The 18,274-nt window shown below is 40.2% G+C and overlaps 1 protein-coding gene across 2 annotated transcripts in view; it reads left to right on the plus strand.

Annotated features, from left to right (window-relative positions):
- ZHX3 (zinc fingers and homeoboxes 3) overlaps positions 1 to 18,274 on the plus strand; it is a 59,611-nt gene that overhangs the window by 448 nt on the left and 40,889 nt on the right. The window lies entirely within an intron of this gene.

Below are 18,274 nucleotides of genomic sequence, written 5' to 3' on the forward strand. Positions count from 1 at the left end.
GGCATCCATCTCCCTTTGTGTTAGCCCCCCCCCCTTCTTACTCTCGGGGGATTCTTAATTTCTTGATGCCTGCTGTGTTGCAGATAGCTTTCCATCTCTTTTCACTTACTTGGGAGGTCTGCTTCTCTCTTTGCTGGGTTGTCCCCCCAAACCCAGCCGTACCCCGATATCCATCCCCAGTTAGGAACACACACCTCAATCAAGACTTTTAATAACCTATTTATTATTTTTAGATTCTCTCCTTATCCATCTCTTTGGCTGCCAGTTCAGCACATTGGGCTTCTACATGGCACATTTCCCTGCCCCAATCCGCCAGCAGTGGCCACCCACCCTCCATGGACCACTGGAGCTTTTTAAGTTTTTTGTGTTTTGTTTTTTAAACCAGCCATTAAATGTTATTATAGTGGTATAACAATAGGTGTAACAAGTTCTCTGAATTCCTCTCTTTTCGTTTCTCTGGGTTGCAGAGATATGTCTTTCTCCTTATTTGTCTGAGCTAAAGATGCTAGGTACTTACTTTTTAAAGATGAAAGCTGGAAATTCAGGGAACCTGTTAGACATATTGCTGTAGTGTTATAATGATATTCAAATTCTGATTAAAAAAAAATCAAAGAAACCCCAGGGGCTTGAAGAATCTCCTACTTCTTAATTTTAAAAATAAATAAATAAAAAGCCTTTCAGTGGTGGTGGTGGGGAGAAAATGGCCCTGGTGGGGAGAGATGGGGTGGGGGAATGGCCGTGGTGGGAGGAGGCAGGGCAGGGGAAATGGCAGGTGGGGAAGTCTGAGTTTTCCTACCCACTCAGCAACTGTTTAGGCTTTACTATGATCTTTCCCAAAATTTCACAGCAAAAAAGGTTTGAGAAACATTGGAGGAAAGCTGGGGCAAGCCCTGAATGCTCCACGATGCTGTGGGGAAGCACAAAAAACCCCCTCTCATTACCCAAAAGAATTGTACCCAGGGCAGATAACCCATGTAGACATGGCCTTTGTCTCCCACTAGAAAGTCATTAGTAACCCTATTTTCCCTGTGGCTTTGGCAACTGGTAGCCAGTGTGTGAAACAGGATGCTGAACTAGGTGGACTGCTGGTCTGATCCAGCAGGGCACCTCTTAAGTTCTTGCTTTATGATGTCCCTTGACTTAAGAGAAAAGGAAAAGACAAGATGCTGATGCTTTATGTTACCTTTGCAAGGTATTTCTTCTTTCCCCAACTTTTTTGGGTTTCTAATTACGATTCCTCTTAGTTTCAGAATTATTTTGGATTTCTGCTTCTTCTGCTATGGGTGCGTTTCTTCCTTCCGTTCATTTCCAGGGCTTCCAGAGAGAGCCAGCATGGTGTAGTGGTTAAGAGTGATGGACTCTAATCTGGAGAATTGGGTTTGATTCCCAACTCCTCCACATGAAGCCAGCTGGGTGACCTTGGGTCAGTTATAGTTCTCTCAGAAGTCTCTCAGCCCCACTTGCCTCACAGGATGCCTGTTGTGGGGAGAGGAAGGGAAGGCAATTGTAAACCGCTTCGAGACTCCTTCAGGTAGTAAAAGTGGGGTATAAAACTGAGCCTTCTTCATTTATTTTAATTCCAATTTTATTTTTCATTCATCTATTCTCATGCAGAAATTCACTGGATAACTTCTTTTTTCCATCGCCTAGCTATTCCTTCTTTGCCTCTTTTCTGATTGGGTGGCAGTTGCCCCCATGCCCTTACTTTCCTTTTGCTTTGGACTTTAAAATGGACTTTCGGTTGCCAGTAAGGGTTTTGTGATATTTTGCTAAGCAGAGGCAAAGAAAGTATTGAGAGAGAGTTAATCTGGCTCCAAATCTGGCCATCCCTATACTGAGAGATCAGGCTGTGAAGAACAGCTGAGTTTGTCAAAAGTTTATTCGTTTGGAAATCCAGTATGTATTTGTGTACTTTATTTATACATCACTTTTCTCCACAATTGGGACCCAAGTGGTGTACAGGTTTCTCCCCTTCTCCATTTTATCCTCACAACAACCCTCTGAGGAAGGCTAGAATGAGAATATGTACATAGCCCAAGTTCAACCAGCAAGCTACCATGGCAGAGTTGGCCTTCAGCCCTGGATCTCCCAGGTCCCAGTCAGACACTCTAAGCACTACACCATGTGGCTGTCAGAGAAGTCAGTGTAGTGTGAGTGTGCACACTTGGGGCAGCAAAATCTTCGCAGTTATAGATCAACCTGTATTGATGTCTATTTTTTCCTTAAAATATCCATATTTTATACCAAAATGAACCTGAATGATGGGCTCCAGGTATGTTAAGTAAATGTTCTTGCATAATTCTTCCAGGTTTCAAGTTTTCATAGGATGTGGGTGTCTCTTCTTAACACTGCTTCTTCCAAGCATTTCTTCATAGCCATGTGGATTAGAAACATGTATTTTGAACACAATAGCCAAGGTTTCTCAGAATGCCGTAATTCTGTATTTGTGCATCGACTGGCTACAAGGAAATGACGTGGATAGTTGATGGGCTCATAGAGGGCTGAGGACGGTTGGCATATGTGTCATAGAAGTAAAGGATCACATTCGTTCCATAGTACATGTTTGCTTGTCCATCATGTTGCTGGCATGCCAGCTTATTGTGAATTGTGTATTACCTGTGCAGTGTCTTGCCTGTGTTCCTGTGCCAGGCAGCTGATTATGCAATCCATTTTGTAAGGTGCTATTAGCTTCAGTCACGTCAGAGCATAGCAACTGTGTTTGGTAAATTAAAACAAATGTTGGCTTTCTAGTTAAAAAAAATCGTGGGTATTTTGCTGCTTAAAAATATGTTTGTGTTCTTTTAATTGGTAGCCATTTGGCAGCAACAGTTGTCTGCAAAAGTTCACGCCACAGTGCTTTTTCTGTTTTATGCTGCTGGGTTGTTGTTTTTTTTAAACCCTTTATTGGGTTGTTTTATATTGTGAACAGAATGATACGAGAACTTGACTAATGCCGCTTCTCTTCCTTCTGAGTACAGTATGATCCCAGCACAAATAAGGATCTTTTTTTCTTTGTAGTTTTACACCAACTTGTTCTCAGTTCTGTTTGGAAAATGCAGGATTCAGTTCCCAGCCTCATCTTGTCATTGTTTAGGTAATTTGCCTGGTTAAGTGACACTGTCAATGGGCCAAAGTATAAGTTAGAATTCTTGCATGTGACATACTCTGGCATTTTAAAAAATGAAAATTAGCCTTGGTAGATTGCAGTCAAGCAAAGGACATGTGGAAGATCGGGTTGGTTTAATCTTTTATTTCCAGCTGTTTTTCACTCAAAATCAACCCTTTATTTGCTGTTCTTCCTGTTGGGGAAAATATATGATTAACTGTATCTGCAACCCACCCCTCTTCTGCTTCTGTGCAACCTCCAGTGGCTATTTTTTATTTAAATTAAATGTCAGAGGAAAGTTGAATGCAATGGTGTACATATAATGAGGGACGTGCACCTAAAAAAAATTGTGTTTTTTAAATTCGGATTTTGGGAAGGGCGTAAATACCAGTATTTGGGGGGATTTGGGTCCCCCAATACCATTTTGGGATTTGGGTTCATGGGGGATGGGGAATTCTGAAATTATTCAGGTGAACACATTGGACAAAGAGGTCCAGTTCTAGGGGCCCCTGAGCAAGGTAACCCCAGCTATCCTACTTGTCTCCATTGTTTCCTATGGGGGGAAAATTCAAAGAAGCCAATAATCAAACACACATGCAAGAGCAACCACTGGCCAGAAGCCTCCAATGCATACAGAACCGACAGACTCAATGTCAAGCCAGAGAATCCCATCAGAACCAAAGTAAGCAAGGGACAATGTTGTAAGCCCAGCACAACCAATATTAAACCAGAAAATCCCAGCAGAACCCAGGGACAGTGTGGCAAGCCCAACAGAACCAACAGCTCTTCATCACTGTTGCTTCTGTTTCCTGCCACCCCTGTAAAGAAGAAACAGAGAAGCAATAAATTTAGGTATCTATGTGCAATTTGCTTCTGCTTGTTTTAACTTAAGATACTCTTTTCATTTCCTAAAATCTCGTGTTTCACTATTGTGGGGTTTTTCTTTTCTTTATGAAAGTGGCAAGAGCAACATTTTTGGTACCATATTTATTTTCTCCACAGAAGTTCTCCCCACAACGTCTGATCCCATTGCCTCGGAGAGGTTCCTCCCTCCCCTTACTTACTGTTGCTTTGAGAACCTGTAATGAAGAAAAACAGGCCTGGGAGCCTTAAAATGCCAACCTTGAATATTTTTCGATGTTCCCGAATATTTTCTCATGTTCCCAAATATTTCCAGAGTTTTTTGGAAATTGATATCCAGTAATCTCGAGAAGCTGCGGTGGCTCAAGTGGTTAATACGCTGAACTGCAGGCTGTGGAAGGTCGTTAGTTCAGCAGTTTGAGACCCGAGTTGCCACATGACGGACTGAGCGCCCGTCTCTAGTCCCAGCTCCTGCCAACCTAGCAGTTCGAAAGCAAGAAATTGCAAGTAGATAAATAGGTACCACTTCAGTGGGAAGGTAACAGCGTTCCGTGTGCCTTGGTGTTTAGTCATGCCGGCCACATGACCACGGAAACGTCTTCGGACAGCGCTGGCTCTTTGGATTTGAAACGGAGATGAGCACCGCAACCCTAGAGTCGGATTCGACTGGCTTTCGAGCAAGGGAACCTTTACCTTTACCTTAATCTCGAGAATAACAAATCACAAATATCACTTGGATACCTGAATATACCTGAAAAATATTGATAAGGTATTTTTCAGACATATATCGGTACTGTATATATCCAAATGCGCATATCCATACATGTTTTGGTTGTACTAGTCAGGCTTTCTCATCTTTACAACAGGAATAACAGCAACCTGTCAAGATGGGTAGGCATGTTAGTCTGTGTGTAGTAGTAGAAAAGAGCAAGAGTCCAGTAGCACCTTAAAGACTAACAAAATTTGTGGTAGGTATCTGAAGAAGTAAGCAGTGATTCATGAAAGTCTGGGTCTGGAGAAAGGAGGACCTGCCACAAATTTTGCTGGTCTTTAAGGTGCTACTGGACTCTTGCTCTTTTCTACAGCAACCTGCCTGGCAGGGTAGTTGTGATAGCGCACAAGATTTAAGGCCGATTGCATGTTAAAGTCCCTCGTTCCTTTGGTGGCCTTGATGAGGGCAGAAAGGCAAGGTATAATTTTTGTTAATAAATAAATAAATGGTATAGAACAAAAAGGCAGGGTATAAATTTTGTAAATAAATAAGTAAATGGTATAGAACAGTCACATAAAAATAATGGTATAGAATAGTCACATAAGACTAATCAGCTGAAGTTGTGGGCATGAACTGATTTGGAGAATATCACTTGGAGAACAGACAGCAGAACTCAGAGGATTGCTCAGATTGTCCCACCTTGGTCTAAAGCCTGGTTCCCCCTCCCTTCTTAGCACTTAGCATGTTTGTGTGTGTCACAGACAGGAGGAATGTTGTAATCAGGCCTTCTGACAATCTTGTATCTAGGCAGGCAGAATCTTACTGGGCTCAAGGACCTCTTATTGCACACAACTGTCTGCAAAGGATTTTGGGAACTGGAAACATTTTGAGTGGGATGCTGAACCCAGATGGAAAGAGCGTGTGCTAAGGTCTTGCGTCACTTTCACTTGGATGGTTAACATTTCTGAGAAATGACTGGTCGGGATTAGGATGTTTTTAAAACTCTGCTGCAGTTCTTAGGAGGGAAAAGGTTTCTTTTGAAATGGAATGCTTTTATGTCTACCCCCACTTGTTCACACCGACAATCTCTTCTCGTCTTCCTTACCTCTCAAAAAAACCTTTTACTTACAGATGTCACAGGCAAACATGACTTTTTTTTCCTTCCAGGCTGTCTAGATTTAGTTTATTCTGTTTGTTCTGTGTGAGCACTTGTATTTTGTAAGTCCCAAACTTAGGATCATTGTGTCCTAAGAAACTTTGATGGCTAATTCTCCATGGATTTAGAGAAGCCAAATGTTTCCTCATAAGTTGGAACATGTTATGCTGAATGAATTTGATTTCTTAAGACAACAGAGGAGAACAAAAGAGCAACAAAATGAAGCAGAGCTCACCACCAGCGAGGTACAGAAGGAAATGAATTTAGAAGAGAAATTGCCTTCTGCTGCAGGCTTCATTTCAGGATAACTGTGTTAAATACATTGATGTAGCTCAGGTGCAGTTTAACCCTCCCCCAACAATGGTGATCTTTAGAAATTGAAATGTTTACAAACTGTATTTGTCATCCTTGCATGTTAGATACATATTTATTTTAATTTTTAAAATTTCTTCATATTTATAGCCTGCCCTTCCCGCAAGCAGGCTCAGGGCAGGTAACAGCACTTCATCAATACAATAAAAGCAACATTTCATTAATACAATAAATAATTAAAATATTAAAACACTATCATATACATTAAAATGGTGGTCACAGTCCTACAGTAAAAGTTTTTAAACGGTTGCGAAAGGTCCTAGTCCGTAATAAGATGTAGATAAGAAGAAGAAGAAGAGATTGGATTTATTTCCCGCCCTTCACTACCCAAAGGATAAGGCCAGCAATTGTTAGAATGGGTAGCAAAAACCTCAGGGAGGTCGTATATGGACATCCGTTGCCTCAGCTGAAGGCCTGGCAGAACAGCTCCATCTTATAGGCCCGGCAGAATTGAAGAAGATTCTTCGGGGCCCTGAACTCAATGGGGAGCATGTTCCACCAGACAGGGGCCAAGGCAGAAAAGGCCCTGGTCAAGGCAAAACACATGTCTTTCAGGCCAGGGACTACTAGGAGATGCTGGTCCATTGAGCGTAATGCTCTTCAGGGAGTATAAGGGAAGAGGCAGTCCCTCAGGTATTGTGGTCCCAGGCTGTGTAAGGCTTTAAAGGTTATTATATAGCAGTATCTCACAAAGCTATATCAATCAATATAGATGGATGTTCTTCAGCTCATCAGGGTGTTGGGTTAAAGCAAACAAACTCTAGAGCTGTTTTAAGGTCCATGTAAATGTCCAGAATTTCTACAGTGAGTAATCTGCAGATCCACCTTCGCTGTATTTCAGATGTGTATTATAACGTATCCCTGCAGCCTGTATGTACCATGTGTATTACTTCTGGACCTTAGGGTATAAATACTAGCCTTCGCTTGTTTAAATTTAGGTACTTCTGCTTTCCCAGGCTAGCCCTGTCTAATTAGACCTTGGAAGCTAAACAGGATTGGCTCTGGTTAGTGTTTGGGTGGGAGACCGCCATGGAATTCCAGGGTCACTGTTGTGGAGGCAGCAATTGCAAACCACCTCTGAACTTCTCTTGCCTTGAAAACCCTATGGGATCACATAAATTGGCTGCGACTTGATGTCTCTCTCTCTCTCTCTCTCTCTCTCTCTCTCTCTCTCTCTCTCTCTCTTTCTCTTCCTCTTTTTTTCTTCTCTCTCTCTCTCTCTCTCTCTCCTGCTTTCTTTCTTGCCTCCCCTTTTTATTTGGACTAACTATTTAGAACTGATCCCTTTTTTCTTTACTGATCCATGAATTAGCCAGCCTCTTGGTTTACCCCTACAAGAAAGCACTGGTCCCAGCTTGGAACATCAGATGCAAGGACAGTAAGAGATGGCAAGGAAGAGGCCAAAAGAAGAACAGCTCCATAAAGATTTGAGGAATGTACTATAGATCTCTCATTATTAATAGTATGTATAGTGGCTTGGGTCCACGAGAGTGCTTCTTTAGACAGAAGGATGTTCACCCACAGAGCACAGCTTTCTCCCTCCCCCCTTTTGTGAAGGGCATTTGGGGCTGCAGTGAGAAGAGAAAGCAATAAAATTGTACTCCGTGGACAGAAATCCCCAAAACTGTTAGTATTTGTGTTGTTTTCACAAAAGCCCTGTGAAATAGATCTCTAACGTTTTCATTCTACATACATAGCCTTAAAAACAGGATTTAAAACTTGATCTCTTGGGTCATTGCTGTCATTCCTTGGCTCATATTGTGCCTGGACTGTAAAAGAAAGAGGAAGGGATAGTACCTGTTGAAGTACCATAAGTGCAAAAAGCTTAAGAATTCTATAGTATTGCAAGATATTTTAATATATTTGTTACATCTCTTGGGGCAGATCCTTTGTAGATTCTGCAGATGAGGAACTGAATCTAATAGATTCTAATTCAGTTGGGATCAGAACCCAGGTCCAAAGAGAGTTTATCTGTTGTACAATACTGGCTATTAGAATTAATTTTTCTGAGAACTGTCCCTGGCAGAGATCCACTTCCGGTGCGGCGCGGCGAGTAGGCGCTTTTCGGGACGCTCCTGAATTGCCCTCTCCATTTTCGCTCTTTTTGGAGCCCCCCCCCAGACTGTCGACTGGGTGGGCACCGCCTGACCTCCTGGAGGGGGGTCAGGTATCAGGAGGCTTCTCTCAGTCACCCCTGCATATGGCAAAATGCGGGGATGAGACTGTTTTGCCCTGAAGCAAGAGCGTTTGAAGGAGCAAAACATGGCTCCCATGTTTTGCATAGCTACGACCAGCCGTTTTAGAGACTGATTGTTTTCTTTAACATAACAAGAACAAAACAAGTAGAACTAAGAAGAAGGGAATATGAGTAAGTGTACTTGCAACTTTCGTTTTGAGAACCTTATTTTTCTAAATCCTCCTTTGAATTGCCTCCAAATATTTGAGGAGTGGCCAGAAAAAGAAATGGGAGGAATTCGATTTGAACACTAACTGGGAGGAAAGAAAATGGCATTGGGAATGAATGTTGAGGAAACGGAGGAATGGCTAACCCTAGAAATTGGGCAGCTTACTTGTGAACAATTTAAAAAACTGTTACTTAATGACATCCAACAAACTGTCTAAGTAGCTTTTGAGGGACTTTTGGAAAAGCCGCAGAGTTTGGAAAATGAGAAGGAGCATTGGCAAGGTCTCCAGGACGATGACAAAGAATCAGGCTTAGACTACTCACAAGGAGACACAATAAATTGCAACACAATTCTATTTATGACAGGATTTGAAAGTGAAAATGGCCAAATGTCTTGTCTAAAGGAAACAATAAGGAACTTTACAGTGCCAGAAAATGGAAAAGAAGAGCAACATGATGCATCTTATAATGGGAAGACTAAACCAGTTAAAGGAAGAAAGCGGAGCCGTACAAGGAAACGTAGAAAGCACTCTAAAAGTAGCAAAAGATTGGAAAGTAGTGGATAGACATATTTTGTACACATTGTGAAACCTAGAAAGAAAGACTTGAAACAGGAATTTCATACTTACAAAGAATTAAGACACTTAAATAGGGTTTTGGGGGAAAAGAAGCTACAGAAAAGAAAAGAATGACACAATATGAACGTTTTAGGTTAAGTCTTTATTGTTTCAAAGGAAGAGATTAAAAGAGAAAATTAAGAAAAGACTAAGATAGCATGATTAGTGTTTTAAATGCATTTGGTATTAGTCATAATTAAAAGAAGGAAACTTAGGAATGGGAGGAAAGGAAGACGAATGATAACAGTATCGTGGAAAGTTTCTTTCCCCCACACTATTTCTTTAACGTTCACCTTAGACATTCTTGTTTGTTTGTTAGTTCTGTTTTGTATTGTAGAAGAAAGATTCTAAATACTGAAAGTAACTAACTATCGAAGTTGATAGTAATAACCATATTAGTCCAAAAAGGAGGGGGGCGGATATGTGTAAAGACTATAAAATAAGAAATAAGGAATTAATAGTTAAGGTTTTTGAAAATAAAAATGAAACAGTTAAAGTGGTGATGAAAAAAGATATAAGTAAGAAAACTAATATTGTGCTGGTGAAATTAACTAGCATGGTTTTCAGAGAAGATAATCAGATAAAGAATTAAAGGTTAATAATGTGAATTGGTGAAGGGTATATTATTAGACACGTGAACTGGTGAAGGGTATATTATTAGAATGTAGAAGCTAGAAAGTAGTAACGTAAATAAGTAATAAGCTCATAAAGCATAAAAATGGTAGAAATTAGGTGTAGAAATTATGTGAGAATATGAAGATAATAGGCGACTATTGAAAGAATAGGTATTGTTTAGAAATAAAATGTTTTGAAGGGCTTTGGAATAATTCATTGGTTAAAGGTGTTCATTAAATAGGTTCTTTTTATTATCTAGTAGATTGAGGGAATAGAAATATTACAGTGTAATTCCAAAGTGTGTAATGAAAATGGTATAATTTGAAAAATTATTTAATGCAGATTAATTGAATGTTGTTGTTTATTTTTGGTTGGAAGTACATGATGATTTATAGTATCAAGATAAGAAAATAATTAATTTGAATTAGGTTATGTAAAAATATTTTGGTGAGGAAAAGATGAAAATGTCTCTCTTTTGTTTTTCCTTTGTGTCTGAAAATCCAATAAATGTATTAGTAAAAAAAAGAATTAATGTTTCTGATTACAGGCTGTGTGTACACTAGGAATGTAGTATTCCCAGGCCTTGGGCTTGACCCCAGAGGGAATGAAAGAGCTTAAGTTCTCACTGTACATTTAATGAACACTTAAAATTAACATATTCTATGGTAACTTATTTCCTTACCTTAATTAACCTTGCAAAAGTTCTGAGAAGTAGGTCACTATCTGCAGGTGGACAGAATATCCTGTCAAAGGCCACATATGGGATTTAAACCAGAGCTAACATTATATTCAGTGTACCACACTCTCCTTTCATGGAAGTTTTCTGGTCCAATTTTGTGGCACACAAACATTTTTTGTAAATATGTAATTACAGAAGCTGATATTGGCTGCCATTGGGAAATTGTTGTTTCCACAGTGATGGCTCTTGCTGTAGAAAAACCCACTGTGATTTTTGGATACATTTAGCCCTTCATATTTGAGAGGTGACTACTTTCACTTGTTGGAAAATCAGTTTTTGGTCGACTTGAGACGGCACCATGATGTTAATGTTTGATGTTACTTGCATAGTTTCATGGTATTAGATTAAGAAACTATCATATGTGTTAATTTTAGGTTGGGGTTATTGTGCCTTATGTTGATTAGGTAAAGGAACAAAGTTTGAGTCCAGTGGCACTTTTAAGACCAACAAAATTTAATCCAAGGTATAAGCTTTCGTGTGCAAGCGTACTTCTTCAGATACAAAAAGCTTATACCTTGAATAAAATTTTGTGTTCTTAAAGGTGCCACTGGACCCAAACTTTGGTCTGCTGCTTCAGACCAACACGGCTACCCACGTTAATCTAGGTAAAAGAAGTTACAGTAGAAAACTAAATGAGCTGACAGCAACTGATCCAAACAATTTACAAAGCTGTTAAGGTCTAGGAGGACTATGATGGATTGAAACAAGATAAATAAATAGGTAAAAGCAATTCTTTTTTACTGGACTAGCACTTCTGATGCTGGGAAAGATTGAAGGTCAAAGAAGATGGGGACGGCAAAGGATGAGATGGTTAGACAGTGTCATAGATGTGAAGACAGGAAGGCCTGGCGTGATCTGGTCCATGGGGTCGCGAAGAGTCGGACTCAACTCTGCGACTGAACAACAACAACAAAAGCACTTCTATTAAACTAAGAATGCAGTGATTTTTTTGCCTGCTGAAGCAATTATGCAATTTGAACGTTGATATATTAAGAAAGCAACACAAGAAGAGAAATATTTCAAATATGCGTGAGTCCTGCTTGCATTAATGATTTTATTCTGAGTGTAAAAATGGGTTTACATAGTACTTGACCAGATTACATATGTGGCTAGCGGGCTACATTTGGCTTGGGAGATCAGAAATTGTGCAGACCTACTTCTATAGGTGTAACTACACAGGAAGTGGCAAGTTGGTTCTGTCTATTCATATTGGGAAGTACAGAATCTCACTTATAAGCATGCTCCAAGAAACAAAGTAAATGTTACAGGGGAGTTGTGTGATCAGGAGCGTCCCTTCCACCCCTTTTTGAGTATTTTGAGGCAAGTGCATAGGGATGCAGCACAAGGTGGGGGGGTGATGTAAGAATCCATTCTTTTCTTGTCATATTCCTGATTTAAATCGCCCTCCTTCCCAGAGCAGCTATTGGCTTGGGTGGAATGGGCAGGAGAGAAGTGTCTAGATCATGGATCTCCCACATGTCTTTTTTGGATCTGAAATGACTGGCGCTAAAGCTGGTCTCTCTGTTAGTAACTCAACTGTATCTAACACTAAATTACCACCCCAGAACTTCTGTGGAAATAAGGTGTTTATCCAAAGCCCGAGGATTTCTCCAGCAGTTTTAAAAACAAGAGTGTTCATATTGCTTAGGAATAATTCAAGGCATTGGTTAGGATAGATCTATACCTGGTCCAGCAGTGTTGGTCATGACTCAACCATAGTTGCATTGAGGCTGCTGTGCATAGAAAACCATTCGGTTCTTACATCTGACAGCCTTTCTCCATGGCATTGCAAAGACACCTTACCTAGATAATTGGTCTTGCACTTTGTTCCTGCTATTGGTAAACCATCTTATTGAATAGAGTAACCTTATGTTTAGACAATATTCTTCAGTTTCGGATTACTTCACTCTAAAGATGCAATGCCATGTTATCAAGGTGGGCAATTCTGGGGTGGGGTGGATGCTAAATGCCTTAGACTGTAATCATAAAAACACTGACTAAGCAGTAAACCCCATTAAGAAGAAGAAGAGATTGAATTTATACCCTGCCCTTCACTCAGAGTCTCAGAGTGGCTTACAAACTCCTTCCCCTCCCCCTCCCCACAACAGACACCCTGTGAGGTAGATGGGACTGAAAGAGCTCTTTCAAGAACAGCTCTGACAGAACTAGGTCTTGCCCAAGGTTATCCAGCAGCTGCAAGTGGAAGAGTGGGGAATCAAACCCTGTTCTCCCAGATTAAGCTCAATCGGACTTATTTCTGACTTAAGCAGGTTTAGGATTTCATTGCAGAATGGTGCCTAGAATTTTTAAAATTAGTTTATTTATAATTATATAGTTACATGAAAGTAGTCAAATAATTAAATATACATTTTCGAGTCTAGATCCACAGTATTGTTTAAACCATAAATATATTTTTGACCATCTCTTTTTGTATATATTCTCATATTTACCTTGCAGTACAACATTTAGCCTATCCATTTCTGCTACTTCTAGCAATCTATGTACCAACTCTACCATATTGGGGGTTCTCTCAGTTTTCCAGCCTTTGGATAAAAGGATTCTAGCTGATGTTATAATGTAAGTTATAAGATAACAATTGTTTTAAGTACAACTGTCTGGGAGGATGTTCAACAAATAAATTTCAGGCTTTAGTGACAAGTCTATATCCATAATTTCTTGTATTTTACGAATCTTTCCCCGAAATTTTATAACCCTTACCCAGATTAAGCTCAATTGGACGTATTTCTGACTTAAACATGCTTAGGATTTTATTGCAGAATGGTGCCTAGAAATTTGAACTATTTCTTCAACCCAGCAAAAGGTCTGGTTCTTACAACTGTGTCCTTGGCGCCTAAGAATTGCTGCTACTGTCTTGAAATGATCAAACAACATTTTGTGGGACCTTCAATATGCCTGTTGTACTGTAAGCTTTCTTGAGTTTCTGACCATATCATCAGGTCTTCCCTTCGAGAAATATGACCTCATTTTTTAATCCAAGATGATGGGGTGGAAAAGGTCATCAGGAAACTGTTCTTATATTCAGTAATATTCCAGTGTTGTCTGTATCACAGAAATGTGTTTGCCTTAGTCTTTTTAAAATTCTAGTTTGAACATTTCTGTTGGTTAGCCAAATAGCAAAGGAGTTGTTGAAGAGTAAACTTAATATTCTTATTGGGCGGTTTTGACTGTTTTTCAGAGAGATCCTTTTGAGTTCAGTCAGAAGTGCTTGTGCTAATTTGTACCGTTTATTAAACCTCTCCTTATTGTCTCCCTTCCCCCCTTCTGTCTTGAAGACGTGCTTCATCATCATTATCTGCTGTATTTCAGTGCTTGGCTATTTTTGATTGCAGCAAGAACATATATGGTTAATCGTAGTTCAGGGGCTATGGTTTAAATTCAGTTTCATCTTAGTCAGATTAATCACACCTTTCTAGTTATGCAAATAAGAAACCTGTATTATGTCTTTGGTGTGACATTAAGCTTCCGGCACACTATTCTAATCTGCAAGTCTAAACCACACTGTCTTTCAGCATTAACATTGATGGTCATACTTCTTCTTCATGGCTACTGTTTTTTTTAAAAAAAGCAGTTTTGTTGCCTTCAGCTTGTCTTTGGAATTCAGGGTTGAGGGCTTCTTCATATCTGGCCAAAGAAACCTTGAGAAAAGCCAAGCACCTCAGGAAACATGGAGAATACATGGAATAGCTTCTTTCCTTCTGAGTCACTAATGACTCAGATGTTCTAGCACTGTGTTGTGGCCATGGTGTGCTAATGCTGAGCCATCTGGCTTTTCAATAAGCGTCAAAATTAAGATATTAACCATCTACAGATTTGTCAATTCTTTTTTTAGAGTAGTCCTGCTGCTTTCTGGTGCTAGGGCTGGTTTATCTCACTAACCACTTTTGAATCTACCTTCCGAGATTGTTTCTCCATTTTTGCTTATCTCCATCTTGGATGTGGCTGAGCATTTGAAGATGCGTGTTCCTGCAAGATCTATTATCCGCCCCCACCCCACCCCATGTCCTGCCACGGTTTGAGCTTGGGCTTTTTCAGTGGCTGCCTCATGCCTCTGCAACAGGCTCCCAGAAGAGGGGCTGCAAACTTTCTGGCAAGGCTGTAAAACATTGCTTATTCTGGAGAGCTTTTGAGGGGCCCGGAGCCTGGCCAAAGGGGAATACCCAACTGGTTAAGGCATAAGTTGTTTTAGTTTTTCCTTTTTAATGTGTTGGTTTTAACAGTTAGTTTATTTAGATTGTTTATATTGTTTATATTATTTTTGTGTTGCTGTTATTTAACTTGCATCCTGGGATACTTGGGAGCAGTGTTCCCTCTAAGCTGAGTTAGTGTGAGTTAGCTCACTGTTTTTTAGCCTCCAGCTCACACATTTTTGTCTTAGCTCAGGAAAGATGGCTCCAGAGCAAACTAATGTATGCAGTAGCCAAATCGCTCGCTCACAACTTGAATGTCAGTCGCTCACCAAGTAGAATTTTTGCTCACAAGACTCCACAGCTTAGAGGGAACGTTGCTTGGGAGACAAGCCAGGTATATAAACATTTTAAATAAATAAATAATCCTTGCAAGAGATCAGGTATAGACCAGACTGCTTTGCCAGAGCAAAGCCTCATCTTCAAGCATAAACTAAACAAATTTTAATATTTTGGCATGGAACTTTAGAAATGTGTAAATCAACTGTCCAGTGCTAATCAGAATGTATCCCATGGTAGTTTCACTGGTAAATCAAAGATAAATGTGAATTCATCCATGGCTTGCATTGTGTTTGCTAAATATGAATGTAGCATGCTGGCAATTTACATTTTCCCATTCAGAGAATAGTACATGTCTATGATGATTCAGTCAGTATCCCTACAAGACTATTATATTGAGAAATGCCACTAGTTGTTCATGCTCAGAAATTATAGTGGGGTCTGAAAGGCATGCATAATCAATTTCCCTAATATTTCTTGCTAGTTACCAAATTTCATACTCTTTTAATTAATGTTGCATCAATGCTTTTGGTATGGAATAGATGAGAAAGCTCACAGTACAAAGCCTTCTCATCAGAACGAATGCTTTGTGACAAGTCTATGTACCAGCATTGCAAATGGATTTTGCTGGCTTTTCACCCCCTCACTGCCTGTGCTTGTGAGGTCTGCCCCTACGAATGATTGTTTGACATGGATGTGTGATTTTAAAACAAAAAGCTATAGAGAGGTGTTTGCCAAAGTGGTGACCTCTAGTGGAGGAAAGTGCATGGAGAGTCATGGTACCTTTTTATATATATAGTGGTGTTCATTGCACATGTTACGTACACATTGGATGCCGATGACCCTTACAAGGTAACATGATCTTAGAAAATAACAATTTCAGCTTGTTGGCATAATTGGGTATAAGGAGAAGGTACAATTCACAGACTATCCCATTTTTATACCATAGGTATGTTGTTGTCACATACATTTATTATAGTACCAATATGCTATTTGAACTGGGTAGTCATGCTTTGATCCACTGACTGCGATTTGCTGTCAGAGACATATACAAACAGGTGCTGTCTTATTCATTTCGGTGATGTGAATCAGTCCGTGTGGAAAAATAGACTTAACCAAATGCAGGATTGTTCTGTAATACTGAAAGAAATGTGTGTGTGTGTGGAACCCTGTTGAACTGTGTATTGCTGCAGCCCATGTAGGTCCTGTTCAGTATGTTTAAAGGCTTCCACTTCTGAGTTGAGCTGTACACATTAATTTTATTCATATAATAGTAAAGAGAGAAAACAGGAAAAGGTGTATGTGTTTCCTCCCAAGGCACTGACTAGGATAAACAAGGACAAAGTGAATACATTTAGTTTAGTTTAGCTGAAGTATACAAATGATGTTTGTTTGCAAGGGTATAATCTTCAAATTGCCTCCCAAGTATCATTTGTATCTAATTACTAGGAAAGCTTATTACAGTTAAATTTTTCCCTCCTGGTGAATAAGCAGTTCTGAGGCTGTGGATGACACAGATTTGTTTCACTGGGCTCTAATATAAAATGAGACATTTTACCCAATGTGAGTGATTGCCCTTCCTTATATATCTGCTGTTTGCTGAAGGCCATAAAGTTATCCAAATTTTTCCTTTGAGAGCAACATTTGGTAATCAGAATCCACCACACCTCTCTTTTTTCCCTTCTTGGAAGCAATTTGGAACTGCTTGAATACGCAGGGAACAATCTCATTCTAATAATTTGCTGTTTGCTAGTTATTTCTATATTTGGATGGCAATAGCTTGAGCATCAGTATTGAACTCATTTGGGGAAATGCCTTCAGGGGCTTCTAATGTTAAATTTATCAAGACATTTTATAATGTGGTTGCTTTCAAGAACTGTAGATATGTTTTGTTTGGGGCTGATAGTATTTGTAGTGTGAAACTGTGAGCAAAGGGGATGCGTGGTATCAGTAGGAAACCTCATATGGATTAAAGTAAGCCAGTGATTCTCAGATGACAAATCAGGAATCAAAGGTGGGTCACCACCCTCCTGCGGGCGGATCACAAGGCTAGGAGGGAGGATAAGGAACAGGGCAAGGTGGGAAGGAGGCAGCTTCCTTCCGGTGGCAGGAAAAGGAGCATTCCTTTCTCCTCCATTCCTTTTCCCTGTAGCCTCAGAGAGGGAGAAGCTCATCCTGTCAGCTACCAGTTGCAAACTTGAGTGTTCCGCATACAGGTTGGTTGACTAAGCCAAGCCCCGGTGGCATGAGAGAGGCGACAGATAAGAAAACCTTTGCCTGTTGCCTTCTGGATCTGTACCACAAGTGGCTGGGTTCAAACCAAGCCCTGAGTCTTTTGTGCTGCTGAGTTTGGCTTGTTGCGGTCTGCCAGTGGCATAGGAGGATACAGACGTGTCCCACTCCTGTTGTCTTCCAGAGGTCTGCCGTCAGGAGCTCTGTCTGAGTTGAGTCCTGTGCCACAGTGGCTCAGTTTGATCCCGGCCAGAGGTGGTGCAGGAGGCAACAGATGTTGCTTAATATCCAATGCTTCCCAAATGAATGCTGTGGGTGGCTGACTCCAAACCATGTCCCAGGGAAGGTGCTGGTAACTTTCATTTCAGTTTATTTTAAGCACTGAGGTGGGATATAATACCCCACCCTGAACTCTTTCGGAAGAAAAGTAGGTAAAAATGTGATAGAACAGTCAACCCTTTTCAGGAGTTACTCAGGTCAGCTAGCCTACCAATCCCTCTTTTTCTCGAGTGTTTCTCGAGTATTGTTTCTTCAGGCAGACACATTTTTGACGTGTGAGCCTTCTTCAGGCAGATCACATTTTTGACGTGTGAGCCTAAACATATAAAATGTGATTTGGATTCATATGTCTGTAAGTGTGAATATTAGACAACATGTTCATCCAGATGGTTGCTACATCTATTCAGCGTATACTCAGTGGCAGACTTGGGTTTCCCTCAGCATTGCATTGAAATGGCCATGAGATACAGGCTGTTGGTTGATATTGGTACATGTTTATTAATAATAAAAATGAAAAAATCTAAAATGTTCAGTGTTAAAGGCTGTGAGATCCTTGTATTTTACATTGGGGAGTGTGCAAGCCGCATGGTGTTACTTTAACAAGAGGGTAAGTTTAGTAGAAGTATGTTACATCACACCTGGAAAAGTTTGAGAGTCCTTGAGATATTCTTGTTTGTGCAAACATGAGTTGTGGCTC

Source organism: Gekko japonicus, unplaced genomic scaffold, assembly GCF_001447785.1.
Source record: "Gekko japonicus isolate JY-2015 unplaced genomic scaffold, Gekko_japonicus_V1.1 scaffold200, whole genome shotgun sequence".
In the NCBI taxonomy this organism is placed as follows: domain Eukaryota; kingdom Metazoa; phylum Chordata; class Lepidosauria; order Squamata; family Gekkonidae; genus Gekko; species Gekko japonicus.